The following is a 19,164-nucleotide window of genomic DNA, read 5'->3' on the forward strand; positions in this document are numbered from 1 at the left end:
TGTGCAGAGATACTCGATGGATGAGTGATATCCATCGAGTGAGTGGTTTTGCTATCCGACGGATAACTGCTGTTAGGCTTATCCGTCGGGATACAATCACTACTCGATGGATGAGCAATATACGTCGAGAGAGTAGAAATGAATGAGTTGGGAATAGAAACTATTGTTGACTCTGTGCTGATTGAAGATATTAGGCACAGATGACACAACAGTTCCTGAAAGAATTGGCAAGTGAGCCAACAAATCATCTAAAAGATGATGCTCACTTGCACTGGATTTTGGCTTCCCCAACGGAGTTAAAGAAGGGGAATCAAAAATTGATGTGTTTATCATATCCACATCCAGAGAATTTGTTGGTGAGTTTGGTGTTTGAGGTGCTTCTATGACTAGAGATTTTGGCTGTGACTCCACATTTATTGGAGCCACATCAAACTGAATTTGTGAAGGTGCAGTGACTGTGTCTTTAGCACCAGTTTGCACAGTGTGTGTACCCTGTGCATCCCCAAATGTTTTTGATTTCTTCTTTCTGGTATAAGTTTGGGGTGAGCTTGTGTCCCTAATTCTCTTGGCATGTGCTCTTGGTTGAGAGCTTTGTTCAATAGCTACATCCTTTTGGGAGGATGCAGCTAGAAATGAGCTTTTGTCCTTTTTAAGCACTGCAGTTTGTTGGGAAACTTCAGTGTGGCTAGGCTGGGATTCACTCAACTCTCCAACCTTATTCTTGGGGTTTGTTTTATGTTCACCCCTTCCCTCACCTAACTTACCCTCCTTCACACTCCCCTTTTTGGCTTTAGTGGATTTTTCAACTAGCATCTTTTGGGAGATGCCAGAGGGGGATTTCTTTGACTTGGATTTTGAAATAATTGTAGGTTTGGCAGCTTTCGTAGGCAACTGTTTGGTCATTGACACAGTTGCCATAGCTGCACTTGAACTCAAAGAAATTGTAGAGGTTGGAATAGTTGTAGGGATTAGTGAACTTACCTCACTTACCTGGGGTGCTTGCATTACAGGAAAGTAGAACATTGGCACATCCTTATGATGATTGGCCCTGTTCAAATCTGCAATGAGCCTTCTCTCTTGAACCCAACAATCTAGTTTGTTGTTAGGGTTCTCAAGCACAATTTCTTCATAGATGTGGTTAGCTAATAATATAAGAAATCTAGCATAATACACATTCTTACCTCTTTTATTTAACTCTCCTAATTTAAAACCTAACTCAAACAAGACAAGGTCACTGAAATTATAGAATTTATCTGTAACTAGCATGTAGAGCATGTTAAGCATGGAAATATTCACTGAATCAAAATTACTGACCTTTCTTGAGAAAACTTGTGTAACTACATCACACAAGAAACTCCACTCTTTTCTAAGACCCATTCTTCTAATATCACTCAGTTTAGAAGTAGGAAGTGCATAGTGCATGGAATTAAGCATATTGATTATATCGGTGTCAGTGTGTGGTGAAGTCACATTGTTATCTGGAATTTTAAAACATGCTTTTATCACATCACTATTGATACAGAATTCTTTACCTTTAATGGTTAGAGTGATGGTCTTATCTGTAGAGTTATAGGTAGCAGTGGTCCACATCTCTTCAACAACTTCACAGAAGATTGTGGGTGATTCCAGCATGGCATAGTTGAGCTTGTAGTTCTTCACAAAGTCCATCATCTTGTGATAATCTCCAGATTGCTGAATACCCTTATTCACTAGTGCGGTGAAATTGTTCTTCTCATAAATGTACCCAGTTTGAGACATAATCTTTACAACAGGTGCCATTGTTAGAGAGTAAAGGCTTGAAGAGAAAGAGAGTAAGTGCTTTGAGAGAGAATGAAATGAGAGCAGTTGAATTGAGAATGATAAAAGAAAAGCAATTGCAATGAAATAAGCTTTTATACTATTTCAAAAATAACTGATAAAAATAATAAAGTAAAATAAAGTAACCAATAGAAATTGCCTAAAATAGCTGTTTAAAAAATAAACTGTAAAAATTTCCATTATCCGTCGTGTTATACTTACAAACTGTAAGTATACTCGATGGATAATGTATAGGGAATTAAAGGCTAAGATTAAGACAATTCGACGGATGAAAATAAACTGTTATCCGTCGAGACATAAAATAATCCAGAAACATAATTGATTTTTATTAGCAAATAATATATCGAGTGATGATCAAACTCGATGGATAACGATCATCCGTCGAGATGTAAATTTTGACTTAGCCAAAATTTCATCCAAGACTGAAAAATTAATTAAGTTCTAGCTTCAATTCAACTTGCAAATTAACTCAAATATATTTAAAAGTAATTAAGCATACCTAACTCACTTACCAACCTTGAAAAGGTGGATTCATCCAGTGGCTTGGTAAAGATATCTGCAAGCTGCTTCTCACTTGGAACAAAATGTAGCTCCACAGTACCATTCATTACATGTTCCCTTATGAAATGGTACTTGATATCTATGTGCTTTGTTCTTGAATGTTGTACTGGATTTTCAGTGATGGCAATTGTACTTGTGTTATCACAGAAAATGGGAATTCTTTCAACTTGCAAACCATAGTCTAGCAATTGATTTTTCATTCATAAGATCTGTGCACAGCAACTACCAGCAGCAATATATTCAACTTCAGCTGTAGAAGTAGAAACTGAATTTTGCTTTTTACTGAACCAGGACACAAGCTTGTTTCCTAGAAATTGACACGTTCCTGTTGTACTTTTTCTATCAATTCTACAACCTGCATAATCTGCATCTGAATAACCAGTTAGATTAAAACCAGAATCTCTGGGGTACCAAATGCTAAGATTTGGTGTAGCCTTGAGATATCTGAAAATTCTCTTAATAGCTATTAAGTGAGATTCTCTAGGAGCATCCTGAAATCTAGCACATAAACATGTAGCAAACATTATGTTTGGTCTACTAGCTGTTAAGTACAGAAGTGAGCCAACCATGCCCCTATAATTTGAAATATCCACAGACTTTTCAGTAGTGTTTAATTCAAGCTTAGTTGTAGTGGTCATGGGAGTTTTTGCAGATGTGCAATCCATTAGATCAAACTTCTTTAAGAGATCAAAAATATATTTAGTTTGACTAATGAATATTCCACCACTAACTTGCTTAACGTGTAAGACAAGAAAGTAAGTTAGTTCTCCCATCATACTCATTTCATACTTACTTTGCATCAATTTGGCAAACTTTTTGCAAAGTTTCTCATCTGTAGAGCCAAAAATAATATCATCTACATAAATTTGAACAAGTATACTAGAGTCATTAACATTTCTGAAAAATAAATTTTTATCTACAGTACCTCTTGTGAAGTGATTTTTCAAAAGAAACTTTGATAAAGTGTCATACCAGGCTCTAGGTGCTTGCTTCAGTCCATAAAGTGCTTTCAAGAGATAATAGACATGTTCTGGAAAATTTGGATCTTCAAAGCCATGAGGTTGACTGACATAGACTTCTTCCTCCAAATCTCCATTCAGAAAGGCATTTTTGACATCGATTTGATAGACCTTGAAGTTGGCATGGGCTGCATAGGCTAAGAAGATTCTGATGGCTTCAAGTCTTGCAACAGGAGCAAATATTTCATCAAAATCTATTCCTTCTTGCTGACAATAGCCTTTAGCAACCAATCTAGCTTTGTTCCTGACTACTATGCCATTTTCATCCATCTTTTTTCTGAATACCCATTTGGTATCAATTGGATTCTTTCCTTTAGGCTTGGGCACCAGCTTCCATACATTATTCCTTTCAAATTGGTTTAGCTCCTCCTGCATAGCTAAAATCTAATCAGGATCCAACAAAGCTTCTTCTACCTTCTTTGGTTCTTCCTTGGAAAGAAAGCTGATGTATAGACATTCTTCCTGAGTTGCTCTTCTTGTTTGAACTCTAGAAGAAACATCACCAATGATAAGCCCAAAGGGGTGATCTTTTGTCCATTTCCTTTATTGAGGTAGATTAGCTCTAGATAAAGAAACCTCATTGTTGTCTTGATGTGTGATTGAGTTTTGATTCTTAGAAACTCCCCCTGAGTTTGTGGATCTTTGATTTGAGAAAGGGGAACTTTCTATAGGTGATCTATCTTGACTTCCTGCTCCTTTTGATAACCCGACGGATGGTGAATTTTGAGTATTGACGGATGAAGCTGGTTGTCTCCCGACGGATAACGCAGCTTGCCTTCCGACGGATGAAGCATTATGCAACTTGATAGATGTTGAGTTTTGTGCTTCACTGGTAGTAGATTTATCAGTATTATCCTTAGATACTATTTCTTGATCACTCTCATCATCACTGTCATCACTAACCATCTCCACATTGTCGAATTTGAGGCTCTCATGTTAATCTCCATCTTTCAGTCCTTCAATCTTTTTATCATCAAACACAACATGTATTGATTCCATAACAATGTTGGTTCTTAGATTGTAGACTCTATATGCTTTACCAACAGCATATCCAACAAAAATTCCGTCATCTGCTTTAGCATCAAACTTTCCATTTTGATCAGTTTGATTTCTCAGAATATAGCACTTGCAGCCAAAGACATGAAGAAAATTTAGAGTTGGCTTCTTGTTCTTGAACAATTGATAGGGAGTCATGCATCTTGCTTGATTAACCAAAGAAATATTCTGAGTGTAGCATGCAGTATTTACAGCTTCAGCCCAGAAATATGTTGGCAATTTTGATTCTTCAAGCATTGACCTTGCAGCTTCAATAAGTGATTTATTCTTCCTTTCCACTACTCCATTCTGTTGTGGAGTCCTTGCTGCTGAAAACTCATGCAGAATCCAATTTTCCTCACAAAATGCTCTCATGACTGAATTCTTGAACTTAGTTCCATTATTATTCCTGATTCTTTTAACCTTGAAATCAGGATGATTATCGACTTGCCTTATGTGATTGATGATGATTTCACTAGCCTCATCTTTAGACTTTAGGAAATATGTCCAAGAGAACTTTGAGAAATCATCTACAATTACTAGGAAAAATCTTTTCCTTGAGATGGACAATACATTGACTGGTCCAAACAAATCCATGTGAAGCAGTTGCAAAGGCTCTTCGATTGTTGAATCAAGTTTTTTCCTGAATGATGCTTTAATCTGCTTCCCTTTTTGGCAGGCATCACACAGTCCATCCTTAGAAAACTCCATTAGAGGAATGCCTCTAACCAGTTCTTTCTTTAATAGCTCATTCATGGTCTTGAAGTTTAAATGGGGCAGCTTCTTGTGCCATAGCCAACTTTCATCCTGACTTGCTTTACCGAGAAGACAAGTTACAGATTCTGCATTAGATGAGTTAAAATCAGCTAGGTACACATTTCCTTTTCTCACACCAGTGAGAACCACTTTGTTGCTTCTTTTATTAGTCACAACACAGGCTTCTGAGTTGAAGGTTACTGAGTTGCCTTTATCACAAAGCTGGCTGATACTCAACAAGTTGTGTTTGAGACCATCCACTAAGGCAACCTCCTCAATGATGATATTGTCCTTTGAAATCAAGCCATATCCCACAGTATAACCCTTGCTGTCATTTCCAAAAGTAATACTTGGGCCAGCTCTCTCCTTAAACTCTGTGAGCACGGTAGAATCACCAGTCATGTGTCTTGAACAGCCACTATCCAAGTACAAAGATTCTTTTTGTTTCCCTGCACACATCAAAATCAAATCAAGTTGATTTTGGTACCCAAGTTTCCTTGGGTCCTGCCTTGTTAGCTTTCTTTTTCTATTTCTTAGGCTTTATCTCATTTGACTTAGAAATCTCAGATTCATCCTTAGTCATTTGAGTTGGGCCTTTGAAACCATTCATTGCAACAGAATTATCATGCATATTATGACTAACAGGAAATGGCATGCTATGTGTAAACATGTTATTCCAGTAAGGCAAGCTAAATGGCATTTGTGGCATACTATATGCAGCATAATAAGGATTAGGTGCAAATGGCATATTAGCAAACTGTGCATTCATTTTCTGTGTAGACATAGCATTAATAGGAATGGGAGGCATGGCATTCATGTTAGGAAATTGAGGTTGCACAAACATGGAAGTAGTCATGGCAGATTTGCAATTAACAGATAAATGATTTACACTACCACACTTGACACAGATTTTTCTAGGGGCATATTTATCAGGTGTGTAGTTATTGTATTTGTTAATCCCTACTTTACCATTCCTATTGCTTTTCTTTTTAGTCTCTATTTTTACCTCAATCTTTTCAAGTCTGTCACTTAACTGTTTAACAGTCATGTGACCAATATTAGCCTTTTTCCCTTTCTTAACCTGGCTCAATTCTCCTGAAACAAAGTTCTTAGAAACAGACCCATACTTCTCATTTAGCTTAACAAGTTTGGCTTTACTGATAGGTTTGCTTACAGCCGACGGATGAGGGTTCTCATCATTCGACGGATAACACTTTTTGTTATCCGACGGATGATCCTCATCATCCGTCGAGTCTACATCTTTAAGCACTCCATCTACCAAATTTGGTTCTAGTTTCTCTTTGTTCTTTTTCCAGGATGCATCACAGAAAGACTCAATTTCTTGAACTTTGGTGATTTGAGCATGGACATCCCTGGATGTTTTCCATGCTTTAATCACCTCTTGTTCACGCTCGAGCTGCTTCTTTTAAATTTCCTCTTTCTTCAAGGACTCAGTTAATTCCTCCTTGGCAATTTTACACTCAATTCTTAATTTTTCAAAATCAATGAACTCAGACTCAAGCACATTATTTCTCTCACTCAAAAACAAATTGTTTTCTTTGATTGTAGCATTTTCTTTAGTAAGAGACTTAAGTGTAACACGCAAATAATATAGTTCTGTAGACATGTCATTTATGGCATCATTACACTCAGCTTTAGATAAATGTGCAAGGTTTGTAGTAATTACCTGATTACTTAAAGAACTTGTTTCTGTCTCATCATACTTGGCCATTAGGGCTAAATTGACATAGCTGACATCTTCATCTTCATCCAGACCATCTGCTACCCAGTCATTTTCTTGTGTTATGAAAGCCATTTCCATTTATTTGAGCAGCTCAAAGTATTTTTGCTTATAATCTACTGGCTCAAACTTTTTCTTATTGGAATCTGACTTCCTACACTCACTAGCAAAATGCCCTGCCAAGCCACATTTGAAACATTTGAATTTTGATTTATCCACCATGTTTCTATTTGGCTTGGCTGCTCCAAAGTTCTTTTTGAACTTGAGCTTGGAAAATCTCCTGGAAATAAATGCTAGGTGTTCATCAATGTCTTCCATGTTATCTTGGCTCAAAGAATCTTTACTTTCCACTGCAAGCCTCTTGCCCTTGTTCTCACAGACCCTTGAAGTTGATTCAACAGCTTCCATCTTCACTTCCTTCTCCTTTTCCAACTCAGCAACTAGTGCAATGGATCCTCCTTTCTTCTTTCCTCTCTCCATCCTTTCATCCTGCTCTATTTCAAGCTCATAGGTTTTCAGGATGCCATACAATCTCTCCAAAGTAAACTCCTTATAATCTTGTGAGTTTCTTAATGAGACTGTCATTGGTTTCCATTCCTTTGGAAGAGATCTAAGGAATTTCATATTGGAGTCTTTTGTCTGATAGACCCTTCCATGCAACTTTAGAGCATTTAGTAGTTTTTGAAACCTACTAAAAATGTCAGTGAGAGTCTCACTTTCTTCATTGTGAAAATGCTCATATTGCTGAATCAAGAGTTGTATCTTGTTTTCTCTAACTTGCTTAGTGCCATCACAGATTATTTGTATTGTATCCCAAACATCCTTGGCAGTTTTGCAGTTGATAATGTTGTCAAACATATCTCCATCAACTCCATTGAACAGGATGTTCATGGCCTTTTTATCCTTCCTGACTTGTTCAATGTCAGGATCAGACCATTCATGCCTTGGCTTGGGGACTGATGACTCGTTTCCTATTGCTGCTCTCATTGGAACATGAGGGCATCTTTCTATACAGTCAACATAGGCCTCATCTTGAGAAAGCAAGTGAAGATGCATCTTTACCTTCCAATAATGGTAATTATCTTTATCCAGAAAAGGGATCTTGACTCGAACATCCTTCTTGTTCATCTTGCTGTATTGTTTTGATCTTTAAACTCTTTGTAAGTTAAGAGCTTGCTCTGGTACCAATTTTTAGTCCCTTAACAATATGACAAGAATTACAGAAGGGGGGGTTGAATGGAATTCTTGAAACTTTTTCTTGAAATAAAATGTTCAAGCTCAAATATAAATATAAGTGTATTGATTAGCATAATGCGGAATAAAAACTTAAGTGAATCAAAACACAAGTAATTAAAAATAAAAGTCTTTAAAAACTTTCTGGTGGATTTGAATGATTCCACCAGAGATATATTATATATCGAGAGAACTCTGAGTGCAGAAATGCTCACAGCTACTTACAATAATTGAACTTCTAAGACTACAGAGAAATGCTAAGAATCCTGCTTACAAATGTTTCTCTGCTTTCTTGCTTAGATCGATAGATTCTTTGTTGCTACTTCTTGGTTTATATATCACTAAGATTACAAAGTAATAAGACAAGATAATAAAGCAAAAAATATCTAATCTATTACAATGCTACTTCATTAATCTATTCCATCATCTTTGAATATCTTCATAATAGCATGGAAATGGTAATGCTTCTTTGTTCTCGAGAACCCAGTTGAATAGGCTACCACATTCCATTTGCATCCACTCGACGCATGTGACTGTGTTGTCACTGTCAGCTGATATTTGAATTCTTAATCCGTCGGGTTCATGATCATTCGTCGAGTTATTGATCATCCGTCGAGTTATTGATCATCCGTCGGGTTGTCTATTTGATCATCCGTCGACTTCATTGTAGGTTATCCGTCGGGTAGCAAACTGGCACTTGACTTTATTTCATTTATGCAGAATTAGAAGACATCATCTATGTACACTTAATCAACCTATTCTGCATATCTAATTTAAGTTAACATGACTTGAATATTACTTACAGAATCTATACAATGGTGAATGCAGAAATGTGCTACAGACTTATTATTACATAAGCTACTCACTCGATGGATAATAAGTCATCATCCGTCGGGACTATAATGAGTCATCCGTCAGGACTATAAATCTTATTCATCGAGTGCTACATTATTTCACTAAGTAAAATCTACTAAGGTGTTTTCTTCATGAAATCATCAAGTACACAACATATTCACAACCGGAAGTAAATACGACCGAATCCAAGATCTTACAGTTTAGGGTTTGGAAGAGCCCAACACTATTAACTATTACAACTGGTTTTAATATCGAATCCTCACACAAAACTATCTCTTATTCTACCTGAGGTCGAACATACGCATCGGCATCACAAGTCTTACGGGCTGTCTGCTTGAATCTAACCATAGTTGCTAGCTGTAATTTAAGGGTGAAAGCAAGTAGTGAGCCAAATGCTAAACAAGTGCTAAACAATACGATACAAAACATAAATCGAGTTATATGAGAATGACAATGTGAAGATAGAGCTAATAACAAAAAGAGATGAACTTTTGGGTGATGGCATCATTTGTTTGTATCAAAACATTTCCAAAATCATTTATTAATCAAAAACCATTTTATGACGCTACGGATTACAGCCGGTGATCAGCCGCGAAGTAATCCCGAACCTCGCTGGGTTCCAAAACAGTAATGGGATCCCTACGTAACTTTTAAGCCTACAATTTAAGTGTGGAAATCACTCGCGTCTCAGTCCAGATCCACTATATAAAAAAAAAATTATCCCCCTTTGGGACTGCAAATCCAAATTTTTAATTATTTCAAAAAACTGATGCCGATTGACAATTAATTTCTTAAACAGTAAACTTCTTTATCAAGGGATTATAGATCAACTTTGAAACACTGGGAATATGTCCACTAAATCTCAGGGTCATGATCCACTAGACTTTACTCTATCAGGGTAATTGAACGGTTTCTATTTACAAGGATTTTGCCAAGGAGATTTAGTAAGGTTATTGGATAATATGAAAGAGTAATGCCAGACTAGGCTTAAAGCAACATTTTCAGATAAGGTATAGGTATTAAAATATCAAGAATATAAGCATTACTGGTTCCAGGTATGATATAGGTGTTAAAATACAAAGAAAGTGATCATCAGCTCAAGGTATAACAGGGTATCAAGCTTTTTAGGGTAATGATAGGGTTATCTACAATCATTAACAATTTTTAAGGAATGAATGGCTTTTAGGCTTCAAGCTGAGGTTACTGAGTATAACTTACACATGGTTCAACATCAAAATTACTTTGGTCTGCGAACATAATATGACATTTAATCTACTTTCATAACAATCTTCAAATGAGGCTAAATTACTTGCAATAGGCACTTGAGGGTTCATGGAATTTCTATATAATACGAAGGTAGGTTTGAGAACCACTTGGTACATGTATAACAAGATAAATCAGAATACTCACATCATATATAGGAACTAGTTATCACACATTTGCAGTGTAAACTAAAAGCAGGTTGAATCATTTGTCTTGAAAAAGGCTGGACTGGACTGGCAGGTAGGAGCAACTGGAAGCTTTAATCGACCTTTATGGCAAGTTTACCCTCATCTCGAGATCCTACACAATTAATAATAACCTCATTATAATATATGCTCACCAACTCAACCTATTTACAAACCGAAATTAAACACAATGTCACTTAGGCCTATATTCACGCAATTTATAATCACCTTATAAACATAATAGTACACATATCCACATATGCTCACATACCATATTTAAGTAACAAATAATATCACACACACCATATTGCAACACTAGGCTTGGATGATCTCGCTCCACAACTTAAGTCACTTGATCGCTAAACTAGACAAAATCTGTAAATTTTGGCCTCCTAACTCGATGTGCCTTTACTAAACCATGCAATTCCTATGGACCCTAACTTGGTCCTTTCAGTCTACTTGCTTTATGCTATCTTGCAACTATAGTGGTCAACCTAGGCCTCACTCATAAGTGCTCTAAAACTATGTGGTAAGTGAAGTTGCTCATTATGGTAAATTTCAGAATGACATCTATGGTTTCTTGGGTGCATTAGACCCTCTTACACTTCAAGTTTACCTCCAAACTTCTACACTAGACTCTTCTAGTCATAAGGAAACTCCCAAACCTGATGTGGCTCAAGGGCCTAGCTTGGGCCTCCCTAGGCCTAAGCTTAAAGTCCATGGTTCCCCTGTTTTTTTGGGCAGAAAAGGTCCTGACTTGAACTAACTTGTGACACATTATTCTAACTCAAATCCTATGAACTATGGCTGGAAACACTCCTCTGACACTCCCTCTAACTAAGGCCCAACAGGGCCTAATGAGGGCCTACCTATGACATGGTCAAAACTTCCCATTTCTAAGTTGCAACAAAACTGTCCCCAGCTGGACAGATTTTATGTTTCCACTCGTACACCTAACCAAACGTCTTACAAACCTCCAACAAACACCTAAAACCTATTATATACTCCTAGTGCTAGCTTCTGGCGGCTTGGGCCTCAAAGTGTACAACAAATGCCCAATCAAAACTTCCCCACAAACTAGTACAAAAATTCTGGAAAAATGCAAACACTAACCAAACCCTTTCCACCTTAACTCCCACTTATTAACCAAGCATCCAACCTTTACCAAAGAAAACCTAGTGCATAAACATCCTAAAATAGTGCCTCAACAGGAGTAGAGATCATCCATGCCCTAGAACACCTACATGCAAATAAAAATACAACATGCAACTCATGGAAAATACTTAACAAGGTTTCGGCTAAACATGGAGTTTAAATTCTTGTAAATTTGACTTGAACCTATTACCCAACCTTAAAAATAATGAAATATATCTTCTCTTAACTATTATTAAGCAATATATCATGGAAAAATCTATTTCAAGCACAAATAATTTGAATTTATAGACTTTTAAACATGAAAACATGATTTCGAGAAGAGTAGCATACACAACGTGGTTGATCATCATATTAACATCTTAAAACTAGCATGCATGACTAAAATGATTATATAGTGAAATTTAATTAGCATTCAAAGGTTTTTAAGGCATGGTTTCTCCATAAAACACTTGGTTAAAACATATATGAAATGTATCTCATATAGAGCTCTTAAATTCACAAGAATTAAGAGTTTCTCTTTGGAGATCACACAAAAGCTACACATGAAACCATGAAACTTCATCTCCTAATCACAAAATACTTGGGAAGTATATAAAATAAATGTAGGTAGGGGAATTACACTAGGGAAGATGAGAAATGAGATGGAAAAAATGGAAGGGACTGGGGATGGGGGTTTCGGCCGAGAGAAATGAGGAGGGGGGGGGAGGAAAAGAAAAAGAGAGAAGTGAGTTGGAGTAGAGTGAGTTTGGTTGAGTGTGAGTTTGAGTATGATCATGGAATTACTCATATACTACTTGTGAGTGGAGTGTGTTTTTACCCTTCCCTCCCTTCTTTTCTTGAAAACAAACTTGCATGCAAGGGTATTCTAGTAAAATGGCCTTGGTAGGAGTGGTTAGTGGGTGTTTATTGACTCTAGTGCCCTTGAGTTGAATTAGAAGTGAATTGCATGTATGGGCAAAAGAGTAAAATACAAATTAAATAAACAAGTAGTTGTAAAGAATAATTTTTATAAATAAAATTAATATTTCAAAAATTATAAAAGTTGTACCATAAAATAACTTAGATTTTTAAAAATTTTATGAGATCACTTTTGAAATTTGTGAATGAAATTATTTTTAAAAGAGAATTTTCCAAGGTATAGAATATTCCATATAAATCAAAAATAAAGGCAAATAATAAAACTCTTTTTTTGAAAAATTTATAATCTACGTAAAACAACTTATAATGCAGCAAATTTCATTCACACAAACGTACAATCATTAAGTATATTTATAATCGGCTCTAATATTATACAAATTTCACAAATAATATTACACAAAATGCCGGTCGTAACATCCTCTCCCCCTTAAAGGATTCTGTCCCCGGAATCTAAGAGAACACATGAGGATACCGGGAACGCATATCAGACTCTAACTCCCAGGTTGACTCTTCGACCTTGGGGTTCCTCCAAAGTACTTTCACTAACTTTACCGACTTATTCCTAAGACTCTTTACTTGCCAGTCGAGTAATTTGACAGGTTGCTCCACAAATGACAAGTCTGCCTGAATTTCTACAGGTTCATATTCTATCACATGGTTGGAATTAGGATTGTACTTCTTAAGCAATGACACGAGAAACACATTATGCACATGCTGATACTGAGGTGGTAAGGCTAACTCGTAAGCTACCTTCCCCACTTGACTCAAAATTTCAAAAGGACCTATATATCTAGGTGCTAACTTCCCTTTCTTGCCAAATCTAGACAACCCTTTCCTTGGTGACACTTTCAGCAAAATGGCTTCGCCTACTTGGAATCTAACATCCTTACGCGCTGGATCCGCATACTTTCTCTGTCTATCTTGAGCAGCAAACAACCTTTTCTAAATTAATTTGACTGTCTCATGCAACTATTTTACCAATTCTGAGCCTAGAATCTTTCCTTCTCCTACTTCATCCCAACTTATCGGTGATCTACATTTCCATCCGTATAAAGCTTCGTATGGTGGCATGCCAATACTGGTGTGATAGCTGTTGTTATACGAGAATTCTACTAATGGCAAATGGTCATCCCAACTTCCTGCAAAATCGATTGCACAACTGCGCAACATGTCTTCAATTATTTGAATTGTCCTTTCGATCTGACCATCAGTCTGCGGGTGATACGTCGTACTCATGTTCAACTTCGTACCTAGACTCTCTTGAAATTGCTTCCAAAATCTCGAGTTAAATCGGGGATCTCTGTCTGAAACTATCGATACGGGTACTCCATGTCTTAGTATAATTTCACGCACATACAGATGAACCAATCTGTCCAATGGCGACTTCTCATTAATTGGAAGAAAATGCGTCGACTTCGTAAGGCGATCAACTATAACCCATATAGCGTCATGTCCGGATTTCGTTCGCGGTAGTCCCACTATAAAGTCCATAGCAATATTTCTCCATTCCCATTCTGGAATCTTTAGGGGCTGAATTAATCCGCTTGTTCTTTGATGTTCCGCCTTCACTTTCTGACAAGTATAACACATCGCAACCCATTCTGCCACTTCTCGCTTCATATTTGTCCACCAAAAGTTCTGCTTCATGTTTCGATACATCTTGGTGCTTCCCGGATGGATTGAAAATCTTGAATGGTGGGCTTCTTGCAAAATCTCATTCTTCAATTCAGGTACATGAGGAATCCAAATTCTTGAGGAAAACCTTAGTATACCTTGCTCATCCTTTTGAGTACCAATCTCTTCTCCAATTAGCTGATTTTTCTCTTCCTTCATTACTTTTTCCTGACATTTCCTTATCTTTTCCAATAATGTTGGCTAAAAAGTCATTGTACGACAAACTTCTTCAACTATTCCACAATCATAAAGTTCCAATTCAAATCTCTTCATCTCTTCATATAATTCTTTTGGTGTTGCTATCATATTCAAGCTTTCCTTCCTACTCAAAGCATCGACTACAACGTTTGCCTTTCCCGGATGATAATTTATCGAGCAATCATAGTCCTTAATCAATTCCAACCATCTCCTTTACCTCATATTGAGCTCCTTCTGAGTGAAAATATACTTTAAACTCTTGTGATCCGTGTAGATCTCACACTTTTCTCCGTAGAGGTAATGTCTCCAAATCTTAAGTGTGAATACTATGGCTGCTAGTTCCAAGTCATGCGTAGGGTACTTTAATTCATGCGGTTTTAACTGTCTTGACGCATACGCGATCACTTTATTGTGTTGCATTAGCACACAGCCCAATCCTTTATGTGAAGCATCACTGAAAATCACAAAGTTTCCTTGGTCGTCTGGTAGTACTAACACCGGAGCTGTTACCAACCTCTACTTCAACTCTTGAAAGCTATCCTCATATTCTGCATTTCATTCGAACTTCTGATTCTTCCTGGTTAACTTAGTCAATGGCGTGGTGATTTTTGAAAAATTCTTGACAAATCTTCTATAATATCCCGCCAATCCTAGAAAACTTCGCACTTCCGTAGGTGTCCTTGGCCTCTCCCAACTCATAGTCGCTTCAATCTTTGTCGGATCTACTTTAATTCCTTCATCTCCAATGACGTGTGCCAAATATTGAACTTCCTTTAACCAAAACTCACATTTAGAAAACTTGGCATACAACTTCTCTTGTGGGAGTATCTCCAATGATATCCATAGATGCTGCTTATGTTCTTCTTCCGACTTTGAATAAATAAGGATGTCATCAATGAACACCACTACGAACTTGTCCAAATACTTTTTAAATACCCGATTCATCAGATCCATAAATACTGCCGGGGCGTTAGTCAATCCAAAAGGCATTACTAAGAATTCATAATGTCCGTATCTTGTCCTGAATGCTATCTTTGGAATATCTTCTTCTTTGATCTTTAATTGATGGTGTCCTAATCTCAAGTCAATATTTGAAAAGCACTTTGCTCCTTTCAGCTGATCAAATAGGTCATCTATTCTTGGTAGCGGGTAACGGTTCTTAATCGTCACCTTATTCAACTCCCGATAATCTATACATAACCGCATACTTCCATCTTTCTTCTTTACAAACAGAACAGGTGATCCTCATGGCGACGTACTTGGCCATATCACTCCTTTGTCCAACAATTCTTGTAGCTGGCTCGCCAACTCTTTCATTTCTGCTGGTGCCATCCTATATGGGGCCTTCGAAACTGGTTCCATGCCCGGAGCAAGGTTGATCTCGAACTCGATTTTTCGATCTAGAGGTAAGCCTGGTAGTTCATCTGGGAATACTTCTGGGAATTCGTTGACTACAGGAATATCTTCTATGTTGAGGTTGTCCCTTTCTGAATCCACTACATGATCTAGGAACGACTCGCAACCTTTCCTAAGTAATTTCTTAGCCTAGAAAATTGTAAGAAACAGTTGATCTTGCCTCTATCCCTTAAATACTACTTTCTCTCCACTCTTCGTCTTTAAATACACCTTCTTGGACTTACAATTAATTTGGGCGTTATTCTTCCCTAACCAATCCATGCCTAATATTATATCAAACTCTCCCAACTTGAAGAGTATCAAGTCGGCTGAAAATTTATACCCCGAAATATCAATCTCACACTTAGGACAAAGTTGACTCACAGGTTTCTTCTCTTGATTCACAATTACCACATTTACTTCCTCATTCATAACCATTTTATCACATTGAAGTTTATCAACAAAAGTTTCTGATATGAAAGATCTCGTCGCTCTAGAATCAATCAATACTTTAGCTTCGACATTATTTAGTAAAAGTGTACCTGCTATCACCTCAGAGTTCTGAACAGCGTCCTTCATTTTTAAATCTAATGTCCTTGCTGTTGCTTGCAGAGTTATTGTAGGTGGTGGAGGTAAGGCCAATACCTCAGCTGGCACGCTTGCACTGGTACTTGCCACGTTCATCAGAGCTTTGACTGGTCCGGTTGACTTGCACTCCCTAGCTATGTATCCAATCTTTCCACACTTGTAGCATGTAACTCCCGGCTTCGGCATCTTACACTCGTTTTCCAAATGTCCCTTCTGGTTGCACCTATAGCATGTCATGCTCATCTTATTACACACTCCGAGGTGCCTTCTTCCACAATGCTTGCATTCTGGTCTTTGAAATCTGTTTTCTCCAACTTGTCCTTAGCTTTCCTGGTTGTTCCCCTTTGATTCTTGTCTTTTGCTCAAATTTCCCTTCTTTTGAAAATTTCCGCCTTTATGGAATCCAATCTTCTTCATATTCCTGTCTTGTGAATTTCCAGCTTCAGACTTTTCTCCATAGAATGGAACCTTTCTCAGTATGTTATCCCTTTCCTTCCTTGACTGCATCCCATTACTCTCAATCAGAGCATCCTTCTGTACTACGCCTGCATAAGTATCAAGCTCAAACATAGCCACTCTATCTCTGATCCAAGACTCTAATCCTTGTTGGAATCTCTTTGCTTTTTCCTCCTCACTGCTGGTATACTTTGTCATAAACCTTGACAACTCTGTGAGCTTCTTCTCATACTCCAGTACAGACATACTCCCTTGCTTCAATTCAAGAAATTTAAGCTCCATCTGATTCTGCATGTACTTAGGGTAATACTTTTCCAGAAATAACTTCTTAAATCTTTCCCAAGAAACTTGCTGATTTGCTTCCATAGCTTTTACTGAATCCCACCAATAGACGACTTCGCCCTTCAGGAAATAAGTAGCATATGATGTCTTCTGATCGTCCCATAACTGTACCAATTCAAAAGCTCTTTCCATTTCCTTTATCCATGTGTTTGCTATTATTGGATCAGTGGTATCATGAAATGCAGGTGGATTCACATTCTGAAAAGCCTTGAAAGTAACAACTTGTTGAGGTGGTATTGGTGGATCAGGTGGTTGGTGTGGTTCACGGTTATCTTGGTTTTCAAATTGTTGTTGAAGAGTTAGTTGTTGGTGAGCTATAGCATTTTTTTGTTGTTGTAAGGTTTCCAGTAATCGAAGAATATTTGGATATGTGGTAGATGTGGTTGTTGGGTTCTTCTTTTTGGGTGGCATGATCTTGAAATAAGAGTTACGTCAAAACAGGTATGAATAATGAAATAATTCGAGGGTGTCGCATGCATTCTTATTCACATATGAGGTCAAGTTTTAAATTAAACAAATAGGGTGATGCATATAAAGCGTAAAATAAACAATTGAAAGCAAACGGAACGATAGTGCATTGAATTTTAAGGTCACAATACATCATGATTAAAATAAGGTCTGAATTTAGGAATAACATGCTTATTTAAAAGAACAACAGGGAGTTCTAATATAAAAACTATTACAATAATTAAAAGAAAGTAAATACGAACGAATCCAAGATCTTACAATTTAGGGTTTGGAACAGCCCAACACTATTAACTATTACAACTGGTTTTAATATCGAGTCCTCACATAAAACTATCTCTTATTCTACCTGAGCTCGAACATACGCATCAGCATCACAAGTCTTACGAGCTGTCTGCTTGAATCTAACCATAGCTTCTAGCTGTAATATCAGGGTGAAAGCATGTAGTGAGCCAAATGCTCAACAAGTGCTAAACAATACGATACAAAACATAAATCGAGTTATATGAGAATGACAATGTAAAGATAGAGCTAATAAAAATAAGAGATGAACTTTGGGTGATGGCATCACTTGTTTGTATCAAAACATTTCCAAAACCATTTTCTAATCAAAAACCATTTTATGACGCTACGAATTACACCCGGTGATCAGCCGCGAAGTAATCCCGAACCTCGCTGGGTTCTAAAATATTAATGGGATCCCTATGCAACTTTTAAGCCTACAATTTAAGTGTGGAAAGGACTCGCGTCTCAGTCCAGATCCACTATATAAAGAAAACATTTATCCCCCTTTGAGATTGAAAATCCAAATTTTTAATCATTTCAAAAAACTGATGCCGATTGACAATTAATTTCTTAAACAGTAAACATCTTTATCAAGGGATTATAGATCAACTTTGAAACACTGGGAATATGTCCATTAAATCTCAGGGTCATGATCCACTAGACTTTACTCTATCAGGGTAATTGACCGGTTTCTATTTACAAGGATTTTGACAAGGAGATTTAGTAAGGTTATTGGACAATATGAAAGAGTAATGCCAAACTAAGCTTAAAGCAATAGTTTCAGATAAGGTATGGGTATTAAAATATCAAGAAGATAAGCATTACTGGTTCCAGGTATGATATAGGTGTTAAAATACAAAGGAAGTGATCATCAGCTCAAGATATAACAGGGTATCAAGCTTTTTAGGGTAAGGATAGGGTTATTAACAACCATTAACAATTTTTAAGGAATGACTGACTTTTAGGATTCAAACTGAGGTTACTGAGTATAACTTACACATGGTTCAACATCACAATTACTTTCGTTTGCTAACATAATATAACATTTAATCTACTTCCATAACCATCTTCAAATGAGGCTAAGTTACTTGCAATAGGCACTTGAGGTTCATGACATTTCTATATAATATGAAGGTAGGTTTGAGAACCACTTGGTACATGTATAACAAGATAAATGAGAATACTCGCATCATATATAGGAACTAGTTATCACACATTTGCA

The sequence above is a fragment of the Apium graveolens genome, chromosome 3, assembly GCF_009905375.1.
Source record: "Apium graveolens cultivar Ventura chromosome 3, ASM990537v1, whole genome shotgun sequence".
NCBI lineage: Eukaryota > Viridiplantae > Streptophyta > Magnoliopsida > Apiales > Apiaceae > Apium > Apium graveolens.